The following is an 18,158-nucleotide window of genomic DNA, read 5'->3' on the forward strand; positions in this document are numbered from 1 at the left end:
GTCTTTAAGGAGTCTGGATTGCAAGAGTCGTCCCAGGCTGCGCAACATCCATAACATTTATTGACGACCATGATAAACCACAATTTATTTGGTTTATATACTAACAGTCTATGGATAGTGGCAAGGGCAGAAAAATATGGGCTTATACTAACAGTCTATGGATAGTGGCAAGGGCAGAAAAATATGGGCTAGCGGAAAGAACTCCTAATGCCCTCCATTGAGTTACGTGTGGCCTTAAACTCACAACTCTATGCCAAAATTATGGGTCACAAACTCATTGCAATTTGTTGCAATTGATAAATTTCTATGTCAAAATCTTTTCTTGCAATTGTAGAAAATCCTTGATAGTCCTTGTATTTTGTGAAAATTGATAACCACCCATGTCCTTGTAGACTTTGTGGAAATCAACAATTTTCCATGCCAAATTCAGCTTCTCCAAGGACACAATGGCATGGCACGTGTGGTTGCATGTCAAAGGGGATCTTGGTAGTCAAGGTGAGGTCTTGTGTTTAGAGTTACCTTTCTAGAGTTGTCGTGAACAAAACCCAAGGAGCGGAGGTAGCTGCACGCGACCATCAGCACTCGACTGTGGCCAAAGCGTCTCCATCTTGCCTATCTCTTTCAAATCCATTTGTGTCCCTATAGTGTCACTCTCTTGTGATGTGGTCCCATAGCAAACTGCCCACATTCTTGAAAATATGCATGGGATCCAAAAAGTGATTGACCTGTAAGTGGGTCCAATATGACAACTTGTAGAAAACTGAGAACCGTCGCATTCTATTTGGATGTGACTCCGCGTGGATCATTTTCAGCTCGTTCCAGCTTGCGGCATTCATACGTGTTGGAGATCGTCCAAGAAAATCTTCCCTGAGTTCATGACCCTCTGGTAAGAAAGCGGCGTGTCTTTGATATTTAATAACCTGAAAAAAATCATAAAACACCTTGAAAAAACACAAATATTTTTAATAATAGTGCCCAAAAGAAATCAATAAAGCGTATGTACAAGGTACTTGAACAACTCGATCACACTTGCATCACTCCACCCGTATTTTGCTCGCACACTTAAGAGTGCAAGCAGTGTCTTCAGGCAAGATACTCGGTACCCATCATATAATGGTATGGATGTTTCCTCTCTAAGCGAATTAGAAGTCTCGACATCCATGGGAATCAATGCATCGATCGTTACCTCCATCTCATGAGGGGTCACTTTGGTGGTCTTATTCAAGGCAGGGAATCCATGGTCATGATGTGCTTTTCGCAAAGCTAGCTCATGATAGGCATTGAGATTTGATATGGCTACTTTCTATTTTCAAGGCTTAGTGCAATCGACATCAACATAAGTATCTTTCCAAGCCACCTTGACAATGGCGTGATCACTCTATAGCTTGTGTATCCATAATCCTCTCTGAGTGTCATTGATATAGGTACTATGATAAGTCTTTATCATTGTATCTTTTATTATACTCATCGTCCATGATATGAGAGAGGATATTAGTAGATTGTATATATAATGGGTTAGAGTTTGTGCTTTAGTGGGCATTTTTGTGTTTTATACTAGCGACGATTGAGGTTGGTTGCCATGAGTCATATTTCTAGTAATTGTTTAAAAAAGAAAGCTGAAATCAGAAATGGAAAAATGCAATAAGGAAATGATGCTTCCACTAGCAAAAATAATGATGAGACAGAAGTGAGTAGCTTTTAGTCATGTAGCATTTTATAAACACTGTGATTATTGATGGTTCGTCTAAGAACGATGTATAGTACATAGATTCAGGTGTCTCCAATCACATGACTTCTTGTGGGGAGTGATTTAGAGAGATGAATAGTTCAATATTTTTGTATAGGTGGAGATAGGGGATGATATAGACCATCCTATTACTTATATTGGAAATGTTTCCTTGAGTATGCAGGACTGTAAAACAAAGTACTTGGTTGATGTGCTGCATGTATCAAACATAACTAAAAGCTTGGTTTTTGTCGGTTAGATAGTGGAATAGGGATTGTAGGTTTGATTTACATACGATGTTTATTATGTAGAGGATCTTAGAAATGATTGCAAGTTGATTGCAAAAGGTAGGCGTGCTGGCAAATTGTTTACTCTTGATGTAGGTTTGTGTGAAATGAACGTTGTTGTGTTTGCACAAGGTTCAGGAGTTGTGGCTGATATTGTAATTTGGCATAAGCAGATTGGTCATGTAAATGTGTAGTGTCTGAAAAATTGTAGTAAAAACAAATTATGGATGGCTTACCGAAGTTTAGAGTTGATGAGATGCATAAAGTATGTGCTAGATATCAATTTGGAAAGTAGTTAAGGCATGCATTTTTGCATGAAAAGTATGTATGCAAAAAGTCACTCGAGTTGATATATTTTGATATGTGGGATTCTATAAAGATTGCATCTATGAGTGGTTGCAAGTATTATCTCTTTCATTGATGATCATACTTGAAAAATATAGGTTTATTTTATGCATGGAGAAAAATGAGATGTTTATTAACTTTAAAGCTTTAAAGCTTCGATCGAGAAGGAGATAGGGTTATATATTAAATGTCCAAGGTCAAATGAAGGGGGAGAGTACTTTTTCAATGGGTTTTCCGATTTCTTGCAAAAAAATGGTATTCAAAGGCAGTTTACTTGTAGGTACACTTCGTAGCAAAATGGATCGTTGAGCAGAAAAATAGACATTTTACAGAGGTGGCTCGAGCATTGATGTCTAAAAGAAACTTATCTCATTACTATTGGGCGTTCCAAGCAGTTGAAATCGAAATCTATTCCATTGAAAGTTTTTGGATATATTGCTTATGTATATATTTTTGATGAGTTACGTAGTAAATTGGATCCCAAAGCATAAAAATTTGTATTTGTTGAATACTCTCTTGAGAAGGGTACAAATGCTTTAACCTTGTTACACGTGAGTTGAGAGTTGTTTTCGATGAAATGGGTAGCTAGTATACCAATGTGTAAGATATAGTTGGGGCTAATATACATGAGAGTGTCACTGTGCAAAAAGTAGGCCAATAGTCACAGACATTGAGTGGGCTATAAGAGTCTCCCAGTCATGGGTTTGTTGATAGACCTTGGAGTGGTAAATTACAATCACAAGTGGCTCCACTAAGTATATCACAAGAGTCAAGGAAAGGCAAGGAGAAGGTTGGGGACTCACCTATTATAGCTAATGTATCGTCAAGTTTCTCTCATGTTGATGTGGATTCAAATGGTTTTGAGCAAAGCTTGGATGAAGAGTTTGGGATTCCATCTGTTAAGACACCTCGTGTGAGGAAGGCATAAGGGGATGCTAAGACACTTGGTAGTAATCCAAGTCTATGCAGGTTAACACGAGTTAAAAAGTGTATGTAGCGATTGAAATATGATGCATCTATGGCTAAGATTGTGCAAGATATAGAGCCCACTAGTTTTGAGGATATAGTGGGTAATGAGCATTGGGATAATGCTATGGATGAAGAAATGGTTGCACTTTGAGTAAATAATACGAGATTTAGTACCTTTATTAGAAGGCAAAAAAGCTATTGGCTGCAAATGAGTTTATAGAGTGAAGTACACTGATGGATCAATTGAGCCATATAAGGCAAGGCTAGTTGGCAAAGGGTATGTACAGACTCATGGTATTGATTATGCCGTTTCAAAAAATTTAAGTAGAAAAATTTGGGTCTTTTTGCTCTTGGGCCTTATAGAGCACACTATAAGTGGTGGTACATCATTAAATTGCTTTTTTGATCAGTTTGGGCGCAAAAATGGAGGCATTGACATTCATTGTTTAGCAACACATCAGTGATTCAACACTTGATACTTTTGGTACAGCAAGTGTACTTGTTTACATTGGGATCCCAAAGAGGATTTTTTTCATTTTACGCCTCTTTCACTTTGGAAATTTTAGTTACAGCTTCTATTTAATTTCTATTCAACAATGGTAGGGAATAACAACGATGTTCTTGGCATTCTTACCACTGAGGACAAATTGGATGGTATAAATTACTTGCTTGAGAGTTTCATGATTTGGAATCCCCTTGTGGCTCTTTGGGATTCAATCCTTAATGAAGAAATCAACCCTTAATGAAGAAATCAGAAGAAAGTCTAGTAGTGAAAGCAATGGCTCAGCTTACCATGTAAGAGGCAGGTCTGAAAAGAGGGGTAATGCAGTTAGTAAAGGCAAAAACAGAAGCAAAAGCAGGGCAAACAACAAGATGTCACATGCTATTAGTGTGGGTGTAAAGGGCATAAAAATCTCGATTGCCGGTACTTCAAGAAAGAGCAAGAAAGAAAGAAATTGCAGGGTAAGAAAAAGAAGATGATAAGAAAGATGATGACAGCTCTTCCTCAAAAGAAGTTGCAAAGGCAAATGTTGCATCTAGTGTGGTTATTAAAGAGCTTCCTGACACTAAAGAGGTACTTGTTGCAGCCTCATACACTGATGTAAACGTTATGGCAGCAGTAGGTGATATGCACATCACCAAAAAGGATGTAATCAATGCTTTACTTTCAGCTCATGATGGGTTGTCACAATCATGGATAGTGGACAACATTGCCTCTTTTCATGTTACCCCCTCTTTGGAGTCATTTTCTGAATACATTGCAGGTTGCCTAGGCAAGGTTTACTTGGGTAATAACTATGCATGTGAGATAGAGGGTGTTGGCACCATTCACTTGGACCTTGAAAATGGCTAAGAGCTGATTTTGCAGGATGTCAGATTTGTACCTGGCATAAAGAAAAGTCTACTATGAGTTGGGCAGCTTGATGCTAGAGGGTACTTTACTACCTTTGGTGGTAGATCTTGGAAGGTCCATAAGGGCTCTATGCTGGTTGTTAAAGACAGCAAAAGGGGGAATTTATATTACTTGCATTGTAAAGCATTACCTGGCAAGTTCTTGGCTGTGGCTGAAGTCCATTTACAAATGGAGCTTTGGCACAAAAGACACGGTCATATAAGCCAGAAAGGCCTTCAGGTTCTCTCCTCTTTGGGGAGATTTGATATAAAAGGCTTTGGTTTCGAATTTTGTAATGATTGCTTATATGGAAAACATGTGAAGTCTCCTTATTACTCTGGTGTCGTTAAGAAGTCTAATGCTCTTGACTTAGTACACTCTGATGTGTGCACTATGCCTATTAATTCGTATGGGGGTGCACGGTACTTTGTTACTTTCATTGATGATTTCAGAAGAAAGTCATGGGTGTATGTACTTAAGAGCAAAAAGGATGTGTTGGATGCTTTTAAAAAGTTTCATGCTTTTGTTACCACATAGAAAGGGCTTAAGTTGAAAGCCATAAGAACAGATAATGGGGGTGAGTATGTCTCAAATGAATTTAACAAGTTTTGTGAGATACATGGCATTAAGAGGGAGTTGACAATCCATTATAATCCTGCATCAAATGGCATGGCTAAAAGATATAACGCACACTTTGTGAGAGAGTCAGATGCATGCTGTCTGCAGCTAATCTCCCGCAATAGTTTTGGGGAGAGGCTCTTAAAACTACATTTCATGCATGCAATCGCTCTCCCAATTATGCATTGGAAAATGACCTTTCTAAAGAGGTTTGGTCTGGCAAACCTGCTTCATATGACCATTTGCGTGTCAAGAAAATGCTGAAAATCAGCCACCTGGTGATGGTGTGTACATTCCTCAGGATATAGGCCTACTGTCTGATAATACAGATCATTGGGTAAGAAGGTCTACACATGTCAGAAGCTAGCCATAGAGGTTTTAGCCATGTTTGGATTGCATTTTGTTGATTGATGAGGGCGAGTCTTTGACATTTATAGCCATGTGAAAACAAGAGAAAGTGGGAGCTTGCTGCGCAGGAAGAGATGAAGTCTCTATATGCAAATAACATATGGGAACTTGTAACTTTGCCCAAGGATAGGAAAACTATTCCTAATAAATGGGTTTACAAAGTGAAATGTATTGATGGAAAGTCCAAGTACAAGGCATGATTGGTTGCTAAGGGCTATACACAGAAGGAAGGCATAGACTTCCAGGAGGTCTTTTCACCGGTGGTGAAGATGACTATGCTCCGTGTTTTGTTTGCTCTCACTGCATCCTTGGATTTAGAGTTGGATTAGATGGATGTGAAGATTGTTTTTCTTTATGGTGACTTGGATGAAGAGCTGTACATGAAGCAGCCAGAAGGATTTGCTATTCCAGGAAAAGAGCATTTGGTTTGTAAGCTGAAACACAGCTTTTATGGGCTGAAACAAGCCCCTAGACAATCGTAAAAAAAAATTGATACCTTTATGCTTAGCCATGGATTTAAACACAGTCATGCAGATCATTGCTTATACACTAAAAAGGCTGATGATGGAAGCCTTATTGTGCTGGTTTTATATGTGGATGACATGCTGATTGCAGGACAGCATAAGAGTACTTTGAATGCTCTTAAAAGGCACCTGAGTACAGCCTTCTCCATGAAAGATTTTGGGGCAGTTGAACACATTTTGGGCAAGCGCATTAAAAGAGAAAGAGGGCCGCGTTTGATGTTTCTCTCATAGGATAAGTACATCAGCAAAGTACTTGACAGATTTAATATGGCTGATGCTAAGCCTCTTGGTGTGCCTTTACTGCCATATATAAAGCTTAGCAAAGCTGATTGCCCCAAGGATGATGCAGCTGCTAGTGCCATGAAGGGTATACCTTATGCATCAGCTTGTGGATCTTTGATGTATACCATGATTGCAAATCTCCTTGACATTGATCATGCAGTGGGAGTTAGTAGATTCATGTCTAACCCTGGCAAGCCACATTGGGAAGCAATGAAATGTATCTTCAGATACTTGAAAGGTACACAAGAAAAGTGTATATGCTATGGAAAGGGTACACTAGAGTTGCAGGGATTTTCTGATTCGGACATGGCAAGAGATCTTGACAGTAGGAAATCTATCAGTGGGTATGGTTTTACTTTGGCTGGTGGGGCTATCTATTGGTGTTCAAGATTGCAGAAAATTGTGGCATTGAGTACTATAGAAGGTGAATATATTTCAGCCATAGAAGCTTCTAAGGAAGCTATTTGGCTTGGTCGTGTGGTCAAGGATTTTGGTCTTTCTTCATGTACTCTAGTGCTTGGTTGTGATAGCCAGAGTACAGCATGTCTGGCTAAGAATGCTATGTTCCATGCACGTACCAAACACATAGATGTTCGGTACCACTTCATTCGATAGGTCTTGGATGATGGCCTTGTTACATTGACTAAGGTCAAAACCCAAGATAACCCTACAAATGTTCTCACTAAGTGTCTTGCAAAGGCTTAGCATAAGCATTGCATTCGTTTAGTGGGAGTTGGTTAGCTTAAAGGTACCACTTCGGGCCTTTAAGTGGGAGGTTGTTGGGTGTGAAGGTGTAAAGTCCCTTCGTCTCCGTGTATATAGTCATACGGGTGTGAACACACCCTTATTGTACCCTAAGATACAAATACATTATTTCATTCTTTGTGTACCATCACATTCTAGTACACCTATCTCTCCGTTCACTCTCTCTAACTCTCAACTCTGCTGTTTGTGCCTCTATCTTGCACTCCATTGCTCACTCTCTCCCCTTCATTTTTTGTGTATAGAGGCAAGGGGATGCTTTTCTCTTTACTCTCCTTCTCTATTAATCAAAAGCCATATCAATGACCCAATCGATTACTTGTAGTGCTTAGCATCCGCCACTGGTGAATCTGTATGGGTCTTAGCCTTCCAGTTTGGATCCATGGAAGTAGAAATAGCCTTACATTCCTCCATATCAAAAGCAGTCAATGTTGGGTGTAAAGGCCCTTTACGTGCTCTCCCGTGTATATATTACTTCACACATGTGAACCCACCCTAACGGGTGTAAGTGTACCGTACCCTAAGTATAAGTATATTCTTTCATTCTTTGTGTGTGCCACACTAGTACACACCCATTCGACGACTCACTCTCACTCAATCACTGTCAAACACTCTTTAGCTCTGAGTCCTTAAACTCCTCGATTACTGTGCCTACTCTCAGCTCTCTTTCTTGATTTGCTTCTGCTTCGACTCAACAAACTGGTATCAGAGCTAATGGCTCACGCAAGCAGGCAATCGGTCTGTCAGGCTGTTGAGGAGTAGACGAGAAGGTACCAGGCGACTGATCGTTGGCAGTTGTAACAAACGTTAGTCGCAGCGTCAACAATCAGACCAGGCGACTAGTCGTAGGCAGTTGTAACAAATGTCAGTTGCAGCATCAACAGTCGGGCCAGGTGACTGGTTGTGGGCAGGTGTAACGTCAGTCTCAGATTGATGACTAATGGACTGCGTGAAGTTGAAGACCTGCATGACGGGACTGGGCAAGACCGCGTGACGGGGCGATCTGCGCAACACGACTGCATGCATGCGACACGATGACCCGACTGCATAGGGCTGCACAATCAACAGGGAGAAGATCAATGATACTTTTCGTTTAATTTTTCATTGCCTCGTTTTCTTTCCCCCCCTTCTACCAGGTGTTCACACCTATAAGCACAGAGTGCAAATCTGTGCAAGTCTGGGTCTTAAAATTTGGGGCTTTTCCCAAATCTAGTGCCTGACACATATTGCAGTGATCTCTGGACCATAAATTGCAGACATTAAGTGTACAGGCCTCAGAAATTTTCGGGGATTCTCAAATGCAAGTGAAATTTTTGCTTGGACGAGTCAATTTCTTGGAAATTGTGCACTGTGGGACCTCGAAATTTGGGGCTTTTACCGAAATTGTGAAATTTCTGCAACATTAGCCTGCACTTGATGCTTGGGATGATGTATTTATGCAATTGGAGCAGATTCACTGCGGAAATTTTGGGGCATTTCACATTGGTGATGTATTTTTGAGTCGTGTTGAGATTGGACAGTTAAATTTTGCAGCATATTCACTGCTGAGTGGGAGTCTTTATAGTTTTGAATGCTTCAAATGTTGAAAAAGGGCAGTTTCTCTTGGTAAATGCATTGCTAAATACTCATTATACAGTGAAACAATGGTAAATACAGCATTTGGGTCATTGCATTTGGGAATTTTGGTGATGTACTACTGAAGTGGGATCTATCCTTAATGCAAATGTATCAGATTTGATTCATGCACATGCTGTAATCAGTACTTGAGACTGAAATTTGCAGCTAAACATATGCTTCTTGGACACTTTGGAAGTACAAGAGTGTGTACTTGTTGTTACAATTTAGAAACTTTGCTATTGGCTGAAAGCATTTAGCTTGTTATTGCAGTTGTGTATTGCTAAGAATGGCTGGCAGTGTATCTATATCTGACACAAAGAATCTCTTTGAGATTTGTAAATTTGACGGAAATGGTTTTGATCTTTGGAAAGATCGTATGCAGGGTATACTCTTTCTAAAGGATTGTGATGATGCTTTAGAAGAACATAAGCCTGTTGCTTTGTCAGATGAGGATTGGGCTAAAATGAATAAAAAGGCCATTACTTACATTAAAATGGCCGTCACAGATGACATCTTGGTTAATATAAAAGGGCTTGATATTGCCTATGTAGTCTGGGAAAAGCTTAAGGCTACTTATGAAAACACAACTCCTGTCAATCAAGTACATCTCATGTGGAAGTTGGTCAACTTGAAGCTTGATGAGTCCAAATTTGCTTCAGAGCATTTGAATGCTTTCACTGGTATTTTGAGTCAGTTATAGGATGCAGGTTTGCCAGCTTTTGATCCTAAATTGAGGGCTATCTTCTTGCTCATGACCTTACTCGATTCATGGGAAGCATTGGTTGTGTCATTGAGCAATAACTCCAACTTGACATTTGATGGTGTGCGTGGTTTTATTCTAAATGAAGAGATTAAACGCAAGGCAAGTGAAGATGATAAAGATGCTGATTTGCTGGTTGCATTTTCAGATCAGCTTGCTATGACAGTGGAGGACATGTATATCACTAAAATAGATGTGATAGATGCTTTGTTGTCAGCTCATGATGGTTTTTCACAATCGTGGATTGTTGACAACGGTGCTTTTTTTCATGTAACTCCATCTCTGGAGTGTTTTTCTACTTATATAGAAGGTAATCTTGGAAAAGCCTACCTTGGCAACAATCATGCATGTGATATTAAAGGAATGGGCATCATACACCTGGCTCTAGAAAATGGTTAGGAATTGACTCTTCATGATGTTAGGTATGTTCCTGGCTGGCATCAAGAAGAGCTTGCTTTCTGTTGGGCAGCTTGACAGCAAAGGTTACTTCACTACTTTTGGTGGTGGCATGTGGAAAATACAGAAAGGATCTATGCTAGTCACTAGAGGTGGTAAAAAGGGGACTCTGTATTATCTCTACTGCAAGGCACTTCTTGGAAAGTTTATTGCAGTTGCCGAAGTACAGTCACACATGGAGTTATGGCACAAGTGTCTTGGACATATGAGCCAAAAGGGTTTGCAGGCACTCTCTTCACTTGGAAGAGTTGATGTGAAAAGTTCAAAGCTTGACTTTTGTGATGATTATATCTTTGGTAAACATGTAAAGAGTCCCTACTCTCATGGAGCCTCTAGGAAGGCATGTATTTTGGATCTAGTCCATTCTGATGTTTGCACCATGCCAATAAAAACTCATAGTGGTTTCTGTTATTTTGTGTCTTTTATTGATGACCACTCTAGGAAGCTATGGGTCTACTTGCTTAAGCAGAAAAGTGAGGCATTGGATGCTTTTAAGAGGTTTTATGCATTGGTTAATACTCAAAAAGGCCTAAAGTTAAAATGCATAAGAACAGATAATGGGGGAGAGTATGTATCAAAATAATTTAATAAGTTTTGTGGTGACAATGGGATTAAACGAGAGCTTACAGCTCCTTACAATCCATCTTCTAATGGTGTGGTTGAGCGAATGAATCACACGTTATGTGAGAAGATTCGGTGCATACTGTCCACAACTAATCTCTCACAATCGTTTTGGAGAGAGACACTTAAAACCGCGGTGCATATTTGCAACCGATCTCCACATCGTACACTTGACAGTGGCATTCCTGAAGAGGTTTGGTTTGGCAAACCTACTTCATATGACCACTTAAGAGTCTTTGGCTGCGAATGCTATGTACATGTACCTGTTGATAGCAGAACCAAACTTGACATGAAATCTCATAGAGGCATCTTCATGGGTTATGGAGATGAAGGAGAAATGGGCTATCGAGTTTGGGTTCCAAGCATAAAAAAGGTGCTACACAGTCGGGATGTGATATTCAATGAGTCAAAGCTGCTGAAAAATGTCACATCTAATGACTTAGACAAAAAGAAAGTTAAATTTCAGCATGATCACTAGAGCAGCCATCATCCATTGAAAATTCAGCTCCTTTTGATGTTGATTATGACAATCAGCGTATCATCATTGAGCTAGATGAAAATGGGCAGCAAGGGGAGGCTGAACATCAGCTTGAGCACCAAAATCAGCATGCTGAAAATGAATTACAGCAGCCTGAAATTGTATTATAGCAACCTGAACATACAGTTTTGCAGCCAAACAATGAGGTCATTGACATTTCCTTGGATGTCGATCCACTACCTGATAACACAGATCATTGGGTAAGAAGGTCTACACGTGTTAGAAGACCTATAGAAATATTTGATTCTTCTTTGAACTGCATTTTGCTCACAGATGAAGGTGAGCCTCTTACGTATAAAGAGGCCTTATCATGCGAGTTAAAGAAAAAGTGGGAGCTAGCTATGCAGAAAGAAATGAAGTCATTGTATCAGAATGATACTTGGGATTTGGTTACATTGCTTAAAGATAGAAAAGCCAGTCCTAACAAATAGGTCTATAAAATAAAATGCGTGGATGGCAAACCCAAATACAAAGCCAGACTTGTGGCTATGGGATATACACAAAAAGAGGGCATTGATTTAGGAAGTGTTTTCGCTTGTTGTCAAAATGACCACTCTTCAAGTGGTATTTGCCATTGTAGCATCTATGGATCTTGAACTTGATCAGAAGGATGTTAGAATTGCATTTCTGCATGGTGATCTGGAAGAAGAGTTGTACATGAAACAGCCCAAAGGCTTTGTTATACATGTAAAGGAGCATTTGGTATGTAAGCTTAAGAGAAGCTTGTATGGTTTGAAACAGGCTCCTAGACAATGGTATAGAAATTTTGATGCCTTCATGCTCTCACATGGTTTTAAAAGGAGTAGTGTAGATCACTGCTTATATATTAAGAAGACTGATGATGGAAGCCTTATTATACTCGTGCTTTATGTGGATGATATGCTTATTGTTGGTAAGCATAAAAGCCAGATTAATGCATTGAAAAGGCAGCTGAATTCAGCCTTTTCTATGAAGGATTTGGGTGCAGCTGATCATATTTTGGGCATGCATGTCACACAAGATAGAGAGCAACAACTCTTATTTCTTTCACAAGAAAAGTACATCAGCAAAGTACTTGATTGTTTTTCTATGTCTGATGCTAAGTCTCTTGGTGTACCTTTTCCACCATACCTTTGTTAGCAGATTAGTCAGCTCAGGTGTGAGTCTGTGCTGCAGAGGCTACAACATTTTATGTAGTATTTATCTGGCATTTTCTGGAGTGCTGTCTAGGGCTGGGGAGCATTTAATACTGGTCAAGTTGGCCTATGAGACCAAAACGTTGCATACAAAGTGTCTGGGAGATTTCAAAAGTCCCAGTGGAGCTAACGTTTATGCTATGTTGAACTAAATTGAGTGGGTACAAAATGATATCTAGACTGGATACAGTCTAGAGGTACTCCCATTGCGGTGTGGAATTGCTCTTGGAGTGTTCATCCTAGGATGTCCCGCATGGGTCAGTCTAACATGGAGAGACTAAAGCGGCGGGATAGGGCCCTTCGATGGCGGCGTAGTATCCCTTGTATCTTCGACATGTGTCTTTTGCGGGGACGGGGGCCGGTGGGGCGTGGGCGCCGGGATTTGTCTCTCGCTGTGGCTATTTCTAAGGTGGTCCCCTGGGGTCGGGAGGCCGGTGGGGGCTCGGTGGTGGGGAGGGTAGCTGGTATTTGGTAGAATTCGTTGAGTGTGTGTTGGTTGGTGGCTCCTTGTCTTTGCTCCATGGTTCGTAGGAGGTGGTCTCTGTGGCGTCGTATTTCCAGTAGAAAGAGCCCCAGGCATCTTTGGTCTTTGAATTCCATCACCTTGGAGAGTGGTCTGAATCCTTCGCTGAATAGGCAGTGGAAGTGTCCCCGGATTTCGTAGTACATTGGGCATCTACAGATATAGTGTTCCTCTGTCTCTGGCTCGAGATGGCAGAGCTGACAGATTCGGTCTTCTGGGGGGAGGGGGTTGGCCCCGTATCTGCCCGTTTCGACCCGTAGTTGGTGTGAGGACGTGCGGATCTGTCCGATGGCACTTCTGACCCCATGAGACAGGTGTGTGTCCATGTAGCTTGGGCGGGTGATGAAGCCATCTGGGGAGATGTGCAGGAAGTGCTCTCGGTAGAAAGCCTTCTTGGTTCCTAGTTCCGACGTGGGGGTCACCCATGTCCTGGCTGTGTCTGTCTGGATGATATCCATTCTGATGATGCGATTCACCTCCTCTCGGCTGAGCTGCAGGTGTGGGCAGTCTAGGCTGTATTGTAGTGGGGGGAGGTGGTCCATGTGCAGGCCATGGAGCCGTAGCCAAGTCTCTGTTCGGGCATACTAGCACTTAGTGTCCCCTTGTGTTGCTAGCTGTTTGGATGGCTCTAGGGCGAGTCTGGGGTATCGGTGCCGGGGCAGGTCCCATATTCGGTGCAAGAAGGTCACAGTCTGGAAGAGGGCCTCAGCCACGAGGGGCGGTGCCCCCAGCTCTGCGCGGATGATCTCCTGTGGTACGGAGGGCTTGCTTTGGATCATCCGTGAGATCATAACTATTAAGGGTTTCTCCATCTGCTCCCATCCCTCATAGGTGGCCTCCTCCTTAGGCAGTGGCTGGTCCTGTGGGGCCCTCCGTGTGTGGTAGAGACTGGACCCCCATATGGGAGTCCTGTATAGGAGGGCTGGTGTGACCAAGGTGTCAAAAAGCCAGAGCTTTGTTCGGGGTTCCTGGAACTGTATGCGGGCACATTGGTTCTCCATTGACCCGAGGGCTGCATAGCCTCGGGTTAGTCTATCTTCTGCTGCTTTTCTCAGGGTAAATCTCGGTCCAGAGAATGTAGTCCCCAGATAGACGTATCTTTGGACCACGTCCACGGTCTCTGCGCCGTATGTGAAGGGGGGTATCGACCGTCGGAGCCATTGGGTTGACGTGTTGAACACCATGACCTTGGTTTTCCCCAGGTTCATAGTCAGGTCTTTGTCTTGGCAGAAGGTCTGTAGTGTGTCCAGTTGGCGCTGTAGCCCTGCAGGTGTGCTGGAGATGAGGATTATATCGTCCACATATAGTAAGATGGGTATCAGTGTCCCTCCCAGGCTCGATCCCTCCTCGCCCAATCTATCTATGTACTCTGAGATCTCATCAATGTAGAGGCCAAATAGGGTGGGTGAGAGTGGGCACCCCTGCTTGACTCCGATGGTGCTGGTTATCTCCTTTGACAGCCCTCCTGGTGCCCGGACTCGGCTCGTTACCGATTCGTATAGTGCCACTATCCCCCATCGCATTTCGGTTGGGACCTCCAGTTCCTGTAGTCTCTGCATCAGTCTCGCTCGTGGGACTGTGTCAAAGGCCTTGCGGAAGTCCACGAAGCAGCAATACACCCGTCTTCCGTGTGTTCTGCCCTCCTCTATGATGGCTCTCAGTGTGAGGATATGGTCAAGGGTGCAGAAACCCCTCCTAAACCCTGCTTGTCCTGCCGCCTGATGTTGGTGTTGCTTTGCCCACTTGCTCAGCTCGTGGTCCAGTATGGATCCATAGAGCTTGGCTAGTACATCGCCAACCATGATTGTTCGGTAGTTCGTGGGAACCATGGGGTCTCCGGTCTTCAGGATAGGTATTATGGTGTTGGCTGACCAGCTGGCAGGGAACCCTTCGCATAAGGCTCTGTTGAACATATGTGCTAGGAGAGGTGCCAGTATGTCTTTGGCATGGGTCAAATGCTCTGCTACCAAGCCTTCGTGGTCTTGGGCACGGCCATTTTGGAGTCTATCAATGGCATCCCGAACCCACCCCGTGCTGAAGAATGTGGATGATCAAGGTCTGCTCCCTGGGGGCCGGGGTAGCTGGGGCTGCTTGGGTACTTGGTATAGTGAGGTTGCATATGCGTGCCAAGTGTCCGGGGAGGTGATGGGTGTCTGGGCTCGGGGTTTCTGAAACGCCTTCCATGCCTCTCTGCTGTCCTGTTCTAAGAATAGCTGGTAGAATTTGTGTTCCACTTTGGAGAGGTAGGCTCGTTTCTTCCGTTGCACTAGATGACGGAAGATCGAGTGTGCCTGTTTATGCGTGTGTACTCCCCGTGCTTCGTCCTGTTGAAGACGGAGCCGGGTTTCCCTGCACTCTGCGTCGTACCAGCTATTTTGTGGGACCTTCTTGTTCGGAGGGGTGGAGTGGGGGGATGTGTGGGGGAAGTATTCGGCAGTGGAGGTGTATAGTGTGCCCGCCAACTGTGTTGTGACCTCCTCCAGGGGTGCGTGGGGGTCCATTTCCTGCAGGCTCCAGTAGAGATGGTCAGAGTATGCGCTCGCCGTTAGCCTGGTAAAGTGGTACCTAGGGAATCTTGGGGGGGGGGGGTTGCTTGCTGGGGGGGTTAGGTCATACCTGCAGGTTATGTCAAATTGCAAGTAGGCATGATCGGCAGCCACTGCCAGTGGGCGAGGTGATATTTTAAAGGACTGGATGTTGGGGATAAGTGATAGAGGGCCGAGGATATAGTCCACTGTGCTTGCTCCCAGTTTCTGTGTGGGTGCTCCATGTGCCCCCCGTCCGGTGCAATTGGCCGCGTGCTTGTGTGGGAAGCATGTGAGGGCCTCCGACCCGGTCCATCTGTTGAGACCGTTGAGGATGGCTAGTCCGTGTGCCCCCCCTAACGCCAGTAGGTGTTCACCATATTCGGTGCATTCAGCTGTGTCCTGTGATGCCCGGTTGAGTCCTATCTCCTCCGGTGCGATCTCTTTGTACATGTGGTCTTCGCTCTTGAAGAAGGGGGTCTGCCTCTGTGCTGTGCGTGCGTTGAAGTCTCCGGCCAACATGACATCCCTCAAGCTGGAGTAGTGCATGATATCTTTGTACAGTGGTAGGTATGGTGACTCACCCTTTGGTGATGCGTATGGGGAGTGTGCTCGTGGGAAATAGCACACCGCCATGTATATGTCTCGGGGGCGATCTGTGTGTATCCGGATCCACATGAACCGGGCTTCCTCATCTTTCCGCATGACTTGCACCGTGGGCTGTAACTCCTCCTTGTACAACACAGCCACCCCTCCGGACCCTCGGGTCCCTCCTTTTGTTCGGGCTCTAGGGCGGCATGCCGTCTCCCATCTATATCCCCTCACTTCTGGTAAGTAGGTGCCTGGGCTTTGGTGGGTTTCTGTGTAGAGGACGATGTCTTTGCTGTTGAAGGTCTCTTGGAATAATCATGCATCTGTTTTCATAGCTCCGTTGCAATTCCACACTGCAAACCTCATGTGGGTCTCATAGGCCGCGCCCCGTCATTGGCGTTTATCTGTGATGATGACACGACCATCTCTGTATACTGCCCATTTTCCCGCTTTGCAAGCCTCCAGGATCTGTGGCATGCATTCTTTACGCTGCGCCACTTGTGCGGGTATGAGGTCATCCTCCAGGTAGACTTTTTCCCCTTTTAGAGTTGTCCTTTTGGAGAGGAAGGCTCGTCTAGATTCTGGGTTTGCAAATTTGAGGATAAGAGGCCTTCCCTTGGTGAGGTCTTTCCCTACGCGCTATGTGTTCTCCACTATTTGAGGGTCCGCTACTCCCAGCTTTTCACATATCTGTTTGGCATCTGCCAGGGGGCTATCCCCTTCCTTCCATCCGACTACCCGGATGTGGAGCGCTCTAAGCTTTCTCCTTTTCTCCTCCTCCAGTGCGGCATTCACAAACTCCTCCTTTGTTGGTGACTTCTTGGCTATCTGAATCCATTTGGAGTTCTCGGCCACTTCGGCTTGTGCTTGTTTCACTATATTTGCCCATGTGTTGAGCTCCTTTGTTACTTGTGTCTTCAGCTCGTTGATCTCGGTTTGCACCTTGGTGGGCGTTGTTTCGGTGATTTCTCCCTCCTCCTTCTTGAGTAGATCCAGCTGGTTTCTATATTCATCGAGCTCGTGCCTCAGTTCTTCGATCACCCTGTTTCTCTCCTGGAGGGACGTTTCAATGTCCACCTTCCAGGAGGTGAAGTGTGATGCGATCTCGGCGTAAATTTCGTTCTTCCAGTCTTGCACTTTCCTGCTTATTTCCTCCTTGATTTAGTGTGCAGTTTCTGCACACATTGCTGCCATGATTTCCTTGATGTTGCTGATGTCTTGGTCATGCGCCTTGCGTACATCTCGGAGGGCCTCCATGCCTTTCCTTGTGTGGTAGTCTGTCACCTTGTCAACGCTGCTCCAAATCGCTGAGTATTTCTCATTTTTCTCCCCTCTTGTGCGGTTGCCTGGTGACGGGGATGTCTTGCTCGAGCCCATCCCTTCCTCATGGTTCCTGGGCTTGCTCAGGGGATGTGTGCATCTGGCCTCATTGTGGTGGCGGATGCGTGATGGGCGGTGGTGGGAGGTGGCTGAAAATCGGGCGGTGTGATATGGGTGCGGAGTCCGGGGCGCGAGGGAGGCTTGTAGCAGGGCGGGGGAGAGGGGGGCTGCTGCTACGAAGAGAGGAGAGATGGCGACTGCTCTTGTCGGAAGAGCAGGGAGGGCGATGGTAGGGGCGGGCTGACGTGCATGGTCCGGCGGCTCGGACGGTATGGACGGGGAGGATGGTCACGTGGAGAGGGGGGGGGGCGTCCGATTGTGACGTGGGGAGGGGGGGGGGGGGCGTTCGATTGTGGGGGGAACTCGGACGAGATTGTGGGGGGAACTCGGACGGGGGCGGGACTCGGACGAGAGACGTTCGAATGTTGGGGGAACTCGGACGAGATTGGGGGGGGGGGGGAACTTGGACGAGGGCGGGACTCTGATGAGGGACGGATGGCGGGGAGAGACGGACGATGACGGCGATGATGGGGTGATGACGGGGCGAGAGAGCGAGAGAGAGAGATGGTCCACGTCGCCTACGATGTAAAGGAGCTCCTGAAGGCCTGTTCGGTGAAGATCGAGAGCGTAGCCCTGTGGGGATCGCGTCTGCTCGAGA

At 44.5% G+C, this 18,158-nt stretch overlaps 1 protein-coding gene across 4 annotated transcripts in view; it reads left to right on the forward strand.

Moving 5' to 3' along the window:
• The window catches only part of LOC148016664 (uncharacterized), a 124,287-nt gene that overhangs the window by 428 nt on the left and 105,701 nt on the right, over nt 1–18,158 (forward strand). The gene's annotated exons all lie outside the window — the stretch shown is intronic.

The sequence above is a fragment of the Lygodium microphyllum genome, chromosome 23, assembly GCF_053477565.2.
Source record: "Lygodium microphyllum isolate KBCC chromosome 23, Lygodium_microphyllum_v1.1.10, whole genome shotgun sequence".
NCBI classification, from domain to species: Eukaryota; Viridiplantae; Streptophyta; class Polypodiopsida; order Schizaeales; family Lygodiaceae; genus Lygodium; species Lygodium microphyllum.